Raw genomic sequence first — 8,243 nt, forward strand, 5'->3', positions numbered from 1 at the left:
ACTGTGAGAAGAAAAAAACACAGACTGTGAAAAAATACTAACCTACTGTACATACAAGTCCTTATTCTTTCTGTATCACCATTGCATTAAAAAAAAAACCATGATATTTAGGATTGCATAGTTCGAGGAGGATCTGTCTTGATCATGTGTGCATTTTCTAAAATGGTATTCAGCCACTATCCAACCTGAAGGCTGGGAGCTGTTATTGCATTCTTGGAGAAATAAACAAAGCATGACAAATAAATAGACTATTTAAGCTCTGTCATTATGCATGCTGAATGTGTTTGTTTTAAGTTTTCAGTAAAAGTGATGTTGCTATATCAACGCATATATACCCACAACTTGCTGCAAAGAACTGAATTTGCCTTAAAAAACAAAAAACAAAATAAACCAAATATTGTTTATTATATGAGGGTTTTGTGAACATTGTGTCCCCTTCTGCTTGAGTGAGCCCTTATTTTATCTGATAGGCCGCAAATCAATCTACAACCCTTGGTTTCCTTTTACATTAAGGCACAGAGTTCTGACCAAAAGTCTGTTACTAGCATTATGCTGTCATCACTAAAATGAAAACAAAAAAAATTGCATAATTACTTTGATTCAGATTTCAGGGGCTTCTGAGTTAATTATCCAACTTCCTTCCTGTCTTGATACACTGCAAACGGCCATGACCTTCATTGACTGGAATGTAAAGTAAAACTCTTCTTTTTCTAGACTAAATTAGATTATAGAATATGGTCAAAAGATGGGAAACTGAGCATTGGTCAGATATATTTCTTTAGTACTTTATCTGCATTTTCTGTAACACATGAACATTGCCATGGTAAAACAAGACTAAGGTCATTTAAAATCACTCTCTTATTCACTAGTCTTTAATAGATAGTAAACAGTTTACTCAGTAGTGAGCAGCACATTGACATTTTAGACACTCACTAATCATTGTCATTTTGTGTCATTGCCATCAGCACAATGGTGATTTTCACATTGATAAAATGTGGAGCATTGTGGGAATGTTAGCATAGATGGTTTAGTTGTATTGTGGATTTTTTTAGGGCACTATATTGCTGATAGTGTTTCACAGTTGGCAGCAATAACATTAGCTACCAAGATTACAGAGGCTGTTTTTCACAGCTAACTTGTGTTAGCATCTGATAAGATTAATTGCTAACACTAAGGTTTGTAAACTTCACTTCCAACAGTAATGTTTGAGATTTAACTACTGACAACAGTTCTCATGTACATTTACATTGACACCAACCTCTTCCCTTTCTCTTTTTCTGCCCCAAATTCCCACCTTTTCAACCAGAGTCAACCTGTTACAAAAACATTATGGCAGAATGATGACACACACACTTTATAAATAAATGCTATATGACTACATAGGGTGTTAAATGAAATAAAATACACCAATCAGATGTTTCCTCTTATAATGCAACAGGCTAAATTAGCTTTTTTTCACAGCTTGTCATAGTAGCAAAATCACAGATGTTACTAATATAACAAACATGAAGTGTCCCAGTTAGGCAGGGTGGGGATTGGCTATATGGGACAGTTGACTTCCCAAGAATTATAACTGCCCCGATGTAGCATCACCAAGAAATGTACCTCATGACATTTTAAAAATCCTGTCTGATTTCCTTTATTCAGCTGATGTTTCTCCCATTCTCCAATAAAATAAAAATCTGGTCCCAAATTGCCATGGCAACCACCTATGCACTGGGTTCACATGGGCGAGTTCACCCTGAGCTGCCACGAGCAGGACTCCTGGGTGGAACATACTGATGCAACTTCTTGAGTGCAGTTCTTGAAAGTCTGTCAATAGTTTTCAATGTTCCAAGTTTTCCAAAGTTCAGTGTTGTATGAACTGCATCTGCCTGCACTCTCTCTCTAGTCCTAAATATTATTGTTAACCTTTCATGAGTTTATGTGGAATGCATGATGGCTGTGTGACCGCTTACTATTCATTTTAGGTGACTAAAAAATATAATAATTCTTACAATGAAGCCAAACGAATAGAAAACACACATTAACCACAGCAGAAAATGCATTTTGTCTGACAGTAGCACCTTCTTGGGTGTTTGTCCCTTACAGGTCAACCTCCCCATGTATTATTTCAGTCAACAATCTGTTAAGGGGATCTCCACTAGCCTAAAGGTAACATAAACCATGGCTGGGATGGTGGGATAAGACACTAAGAGATAAGTATCAGTTACTGGGGATAGAGAAAAGGAGGAGATTAGACTGAACAAGTAAAGACAGATGCAATGATATTATCAACATGACTGCATGCTTCGATGCTCTAACCTAAAATTTATGCTAATAAGATTAAGCTTCAACCCAGGTTTACATTAGCATCACTCAGATCATAGTTCACCACGGCTCTATGTGAGAAAACAGGCACACTACTCAGACAGTTTTTTTTTTTTTTTTCAAAAACAGATTAATAAGACATTAGGTTTTACTCAATGTTGTATCCAACAGAGAGATAACACTTTAGGGACAAATTAGTTGGGATCTGAGGCTGCCTTATTGATAGAACACACGTAGATATTTTCTATTTCAGGTTATATACTTTACTCAGATTTGCCTTACCTCGAAATATATTTTTTACTCTTTACTGATAGTCCTCTGTGGGGAAAATGCACTTTGGGGTACAGTGGGTTTTTGTTGCAGTACTACAGTTGTCCAATTGGGGCAAGTTGGGAGCAAAGCTGATTGCAGCAGCAGTACCCAGCTCTCTTAATTCATCTATGTCATTATTCTTCATTTCAATCCTCCCTCTTCTTCCACAGTCTTAAACTCCTCCTTTTGGCATTTTTTTTTCAATATAATGAGGAGGGTTGTCTGCAGAGTGAAATGGTATTCCATGACTGCTAACCAATACCAAAGTTGTTACTAAGCTGCGTCACAACATATTTCACACGTTGTCCTTCTCTTATATGATGGAATGTCTCTTTTGCCAAAGCTGACAACAGGAGCACAAAATGACTGACACAGTGATGTTAAATACAGACAGTTTGTCCTGGAAAACACGTTTAAATGTTGAAGCGAAACTGTAAGTTGGCATTTATGGGAGTTGTAACTTGTAGATTTTTGGACTATTCAAAAGATACAAACTGTGCAAGGGGTGAATATTTTTTGCTGCTTTTTCAAATATCTGGGTCACTTGGATCAGACGTTGGGGAGTTGGGGGGCTTCTTCGCTATAGATCCAAATAACGTTGGTTTTGGTCTCAAACAGAGAGTGGAAATAATTAGTAGTGTCTCAGTCTCCAAGGCTACGCCTGCAAAAATACTGCAATAAACAGACTCAGCAGCCACAGTTTGAACACCAACAGCAAGTCTTCCATTCCTCTGATGAAGAAGCCATCCGCCATAACCTACAACTAGCATTGTTTCAACCCAAGGTTTTAGAAAGATCACATTTTAATCCAAGACAGAATTCCTCTCCCCCAGTGCTTTCCTGTAAACTAAGTTATTGGATTGGACAGGAAGAATGCTGCAGCAGATGGGAGGCACATGGAGCCTATTGTAAAATGCAGACGTCCATGTTGTATATCAGAGTATACGATGCTGCCAAATGATCTTGAACAGATATAAAGAAACCCATAGATGATTGCCATTTTTCTAAATATTTCAGACAGCTCTCCTTTAATGATAATATTAATAATAACTTCAGGTATACATAACTTTTCTAGATGATCTGTCTCTAATACATTGATAATTTTCCACCATCAAACCAACACTTCTGTTTGATGGTAGAACACCATCTGAACCCCCGTCTCCCTGCACACTTGAATTGGGGGAGCATCCAATACTTGGTGTAACTTTTTGAAACTGACAATCACACATCAATCACACACCAATTGGCCAGACGTATTAGTCACCACACTGAGCTCCACTTCTCAATTATTATCCAATTATTAGGTTGTATCTCTATACATCCATTAAATCGATTGGGGTCCATGACAAAATCTATCAAATAAAACTTCTGGCTTTCGTGTTAACTTGTGTCTTCGTGCACACAAATGAATGCAACATTTTGAGGCTGTTTACATTTGGTTTTAAAATATGTTTCAATTATCTGAACAGAAGTGGACAGCCGAGACACGTGGACAGCCAGGAAGGAATCCAGCTTCACATCACTTCCACTAGAAGGTCCTGCACACAGTTAATATACCAGGCTGTCACCAGACGACTTTTCACATGGCTAACTCAGTAAACAAAATTGTTTCAAGAACTAATAAACATTTACAGGCCATTCCAGCTGTTGAGATTGGCAGGACAAAGTAATTTGCTGTTGGCGTACTGTCACCAAAACAACCACCATGTTGTGCACTGATGACCTATTTTCTTGTTAATTCCTTGTCGGGGATGCATCAGGGCATATTAGCATTTACACTATGAAAGTTATGTGCTCAAGTGCGTCCCAGACCACCTCAGAAATAGGTTTGAGTGTTTGTATCACAACGTGTCATAATGGTCATTTACAGTTGTATTTAGCTCTGTCCACTTGTGATCTGATTGCCCAAGATGCATCTTAAAAAGTAAAGTGAAAACGATGTCCAGGAATGTATAGATAGAATAAAATCCTGAATATTATGCATTCACTCAATGTAAATCTTGAGGTGTGAATGTGTCCTTTATGGACATATGTGCTATGTCCTTATTTTGTGTCTGACTGTAGAACTTTCTGTGTAATTCTCCATTTATTTTCCTGTAATCTCTCTACTGGATTCTCTCTAATAACAGCATAAAATTCCCTTAAAATTATATAAAACAGTAAAACGCTGAATTGGGTATTATTATAGATTCAGACTGACTGTTGCAAACTTTGGAAGCACTGAACGCAAATGCATGATTACCCTTCAAATGTGTGTGAAGTTTAAGGAACAGCTTATCAGCAGACCTAAGAGTAAATTCCACAGTAGGTTGGATCTGAGCCAGTGACTGTTTTACATTGCAAGGAAGATAAAGTAGGGTTACTGTAGTGTGTGCTCTTGGTATTTGTTTAGAGCCGCTGTTTTGGGCCATTTGTAAAGTGTTTTCAAGTTAACAGGGTTGGAGTAGTTTAGGCAAGATAGGAAAGTTTTCCTTCTGGATGTATTATCAGGGATATATGATCTGTTTGTTTGTTTGTTTTACCTTAAGTTGTTATCTATTCTTAAATGGAATCCACATGATGCCATTTTCACATTAAGTCACACAAAACCTGTGCTTTGGTGTGCTGTAAGTGAAACTCCTGGAAGAGGACAGGCAAAAAACCTTGACAGAAGTCTCCAAGGCAATGTAAGCTGTGAGCGGACTTCCTACAGCGGAAAAAAAAATCCCTTGTGCTATCTCCTTCTTGTATTTCAACAATCCTCCCTCCACACAAGCGTAAGCCTGAGCTTCTGACTGCCAAGGCTATGATGACTTTCCCTTCTTTCTTAACATGCAGTTTCATGGTCTTGGCTCATCTGCAAAAGTAATCTAGTCCCAACCCTCCCCCCTTCCTCCCCTTCCTCAACCCAGAACACATTTGAAGCCAGTAAAATAGAGACAATAACAACTTGAAACACAAAAATCTGATTTTCCTAACAGAGTGAAATACATGCACAAGGTACATAATGTCCAACACAAACAAAGATTCACAATAATAAACCCTGGTTGTCGTTTTTTTTTTTTTTTGTATTATTTATTTAAGAAATATGTTGTAAATCTGTCTAGCTGAAACTACAGCCTTCTGCCTGTCTGCTGAAATTATATAATATCTTTGTGGTAAGATCTGTCTTCTTGAATCATGAAACTTATTCAAATGGGCTGCAAGTAATCTTTCACACCTCCCTGGGTGAAAAGAATTAACAGCACTTTGTTAGTGCTTAAATTCTTCTTTTCTTCTGTAATTGAGGAATAAACTGTGTTCTCAACTAATTTGTTTCTTTGACCATGTAATCCAAAACTCTGAAATCTGGACTGCAGGAACATGTTGTTTTTAGCATGTAGCACATTTCCTTTAGGTACGAGTGAAAGGAACTTTGTTACCTACACCAGCGGCCCTTCTCAGTGCCCACATATGAACGCCTTATGCAGCAGTGAACCCGACAGTTGACTTCCTTTGCCCCAAAGAGAAATGAATTGCTTCCTCAGTGCTTCCTGGTGAACTTTTGAAGGACGGGCATATGATCATAAAGGAAACAAGCCAAAGAAATGCTTAGCAATAAGGGAATCATCAGTATAAAGTACTATAAATGTACTCTGTTATCACTCTCAAAGAGCATGCTATAGTTTACTTTTTATAATTAGACTTATGTAAACTTCTACAGTTTCTTGCACATGGGCAGAAATAATTGGAGATAGAGATAGTTTTATTTATTTCTTCACTTCATTTAATTCCTACATTTAGCTTTGTTTGAATGTTTAATATTTCTTTTCTGTTGAATCTTTCAGCTGTTGAAACTAATCAATGAAGACATTAAAGATGCATCAGCTTGATTTTTTTAGCCTTTTGGGGGCAGCAAAACAAGCCGAAAGCAAATATAATTACCTCATAAAGTCGTTATGGTGAACCTAGTAGCAAATAGTTACTTCTTAAGTCATCCAACAGACACAAAGCTACATCAGCATTTATTTGGAGTCGTGTTTCAAGGCACTTCATGAAAGTCCGCTACTCACTTTCTCATTAGGTCGGTTTTGGTCGCCATCGAATTGTAATAAATTATGTGAGCTTACGAAATACTTCACTATGTTTTAGGCAACTGCTCCCCATTCAAACTGAATAAAGCCAAGTATTTGTGTGTATTTTAACTTTGTATTTCCCTGCACGATTCCCTTTTCTCTGTCAGCAGTGCTGACTCTGTAATGGTGATGAATGCTCTTAAATAGATTGTCGAGGAACAAGTCCCAACAATCTTCTCAAACACAGCAACCAATAGGAATGTTGAGTGACAAATGAGGAAACAAAGACATAACACCATAGTCATCAGTCATAGTCTCAAACAAGCTCCTCCAGGTGAACAGCATAGAATCTGGGGTAGGGATTTCCTCACTGATGTGGGAGGACTAAACTGAGAAGAAAAGATCTTATTTATGGCAAAAAGAAATAAATTCACCTCAGTGCAGAGTGAGGTATTAGGGGAAAAAGATGTCCAGTCTGTCTGGATGTATATCAAGCCATGTGCTTTAGATCATAATTGCAACCACATATTTATGATTGAGCAATAATGACGAAACCTGCCTTCTATCTGCAAAATGGATTACTTTTACTTTTAGCTGTCAACAAAATCTACCGAAGTAAATGTCAAAATACGGTGATGAGTTGTTTCTAGTTGGCTCTGATTACCAACGTGTACGGTCTGACACAAGAGACAGACTCATACATCACTGTTTCAATCCAAATGTGACTTTATGGTCTTATATTTCTTAAACCAATACATATTCCTAAAAATGTCATGGAATACTTTTTTATTCAACTTAAGCTATTTTCAAACAGGATGATCTATTGAGAGATTCTTCTTCATTTTTTATTTTAAACTAACAGGATAACCAGAGCACATAAGTGGTATAAAGGTTTTCAGAGTGGCTTAATGCCTAGCCACATGTACATTTGGTTTTACATGGTTGTGGGGAAATGATTTGCACCTCTTGGAAAATGTGAGGAGGACTGAGACCACTGAGCATGAGTCATTGGCTAGTTATCTTTGAGGGGGATGGAAGTCCTGCCTTTGAGTGCCGGACTCAGACATTTGTTTACTTTCCAGACAGAGGAGTTGAGAGGCACAAGAAGGGGAAAATGGTGGGCAGAAACATTACTTAAGAAACTGTAGTTTACGAAGCATAGGATTTGATTTTCTGTATTTTTACACTTGAGGTACTTATTGAGATGATATTGAGACATCGTAAGGTTTCTTTTAAACTTGCAGAGCTTATCAAAAGAAGCCAAAATATACAAGCTAGTCCGTCTTCATGTGATCAATCACAGGATTTCTTTGCATTGGAGAGAGCCCTTCTTTTCCTTTGATAAGTGTGATGACACTAAAACCGTGTACAGTTACCACAGTACTCTAATCACAAATAATCTTAACTTTAACCTCATTCACTGTTGAACTTTCAAATGCCTCCAATCAGATTAAAGCTTACCAAGAAGATCAATCATCTTTTCCATGGTAATACTGTATTAGCATAATCATAAGAAAAAGTATTTGGCACGAACATAAAATGGTATGATGATGGATTCTCAGTGCTGACAATTAAACATCCAGTGGA

This window comes from Scomber scombrus, chromosome 13 (assembly GCF_963691925.1).
Source record: "Scomber scombrus chromosome 13, fScoSco1.1, whole genome shotgun sequence".
Lineage (NCBI taxonomy): Eukaryota > Metazoa > Chordata > Actinopteri > Scombriformes > Scombridae > Scomber > Scomber scombrus.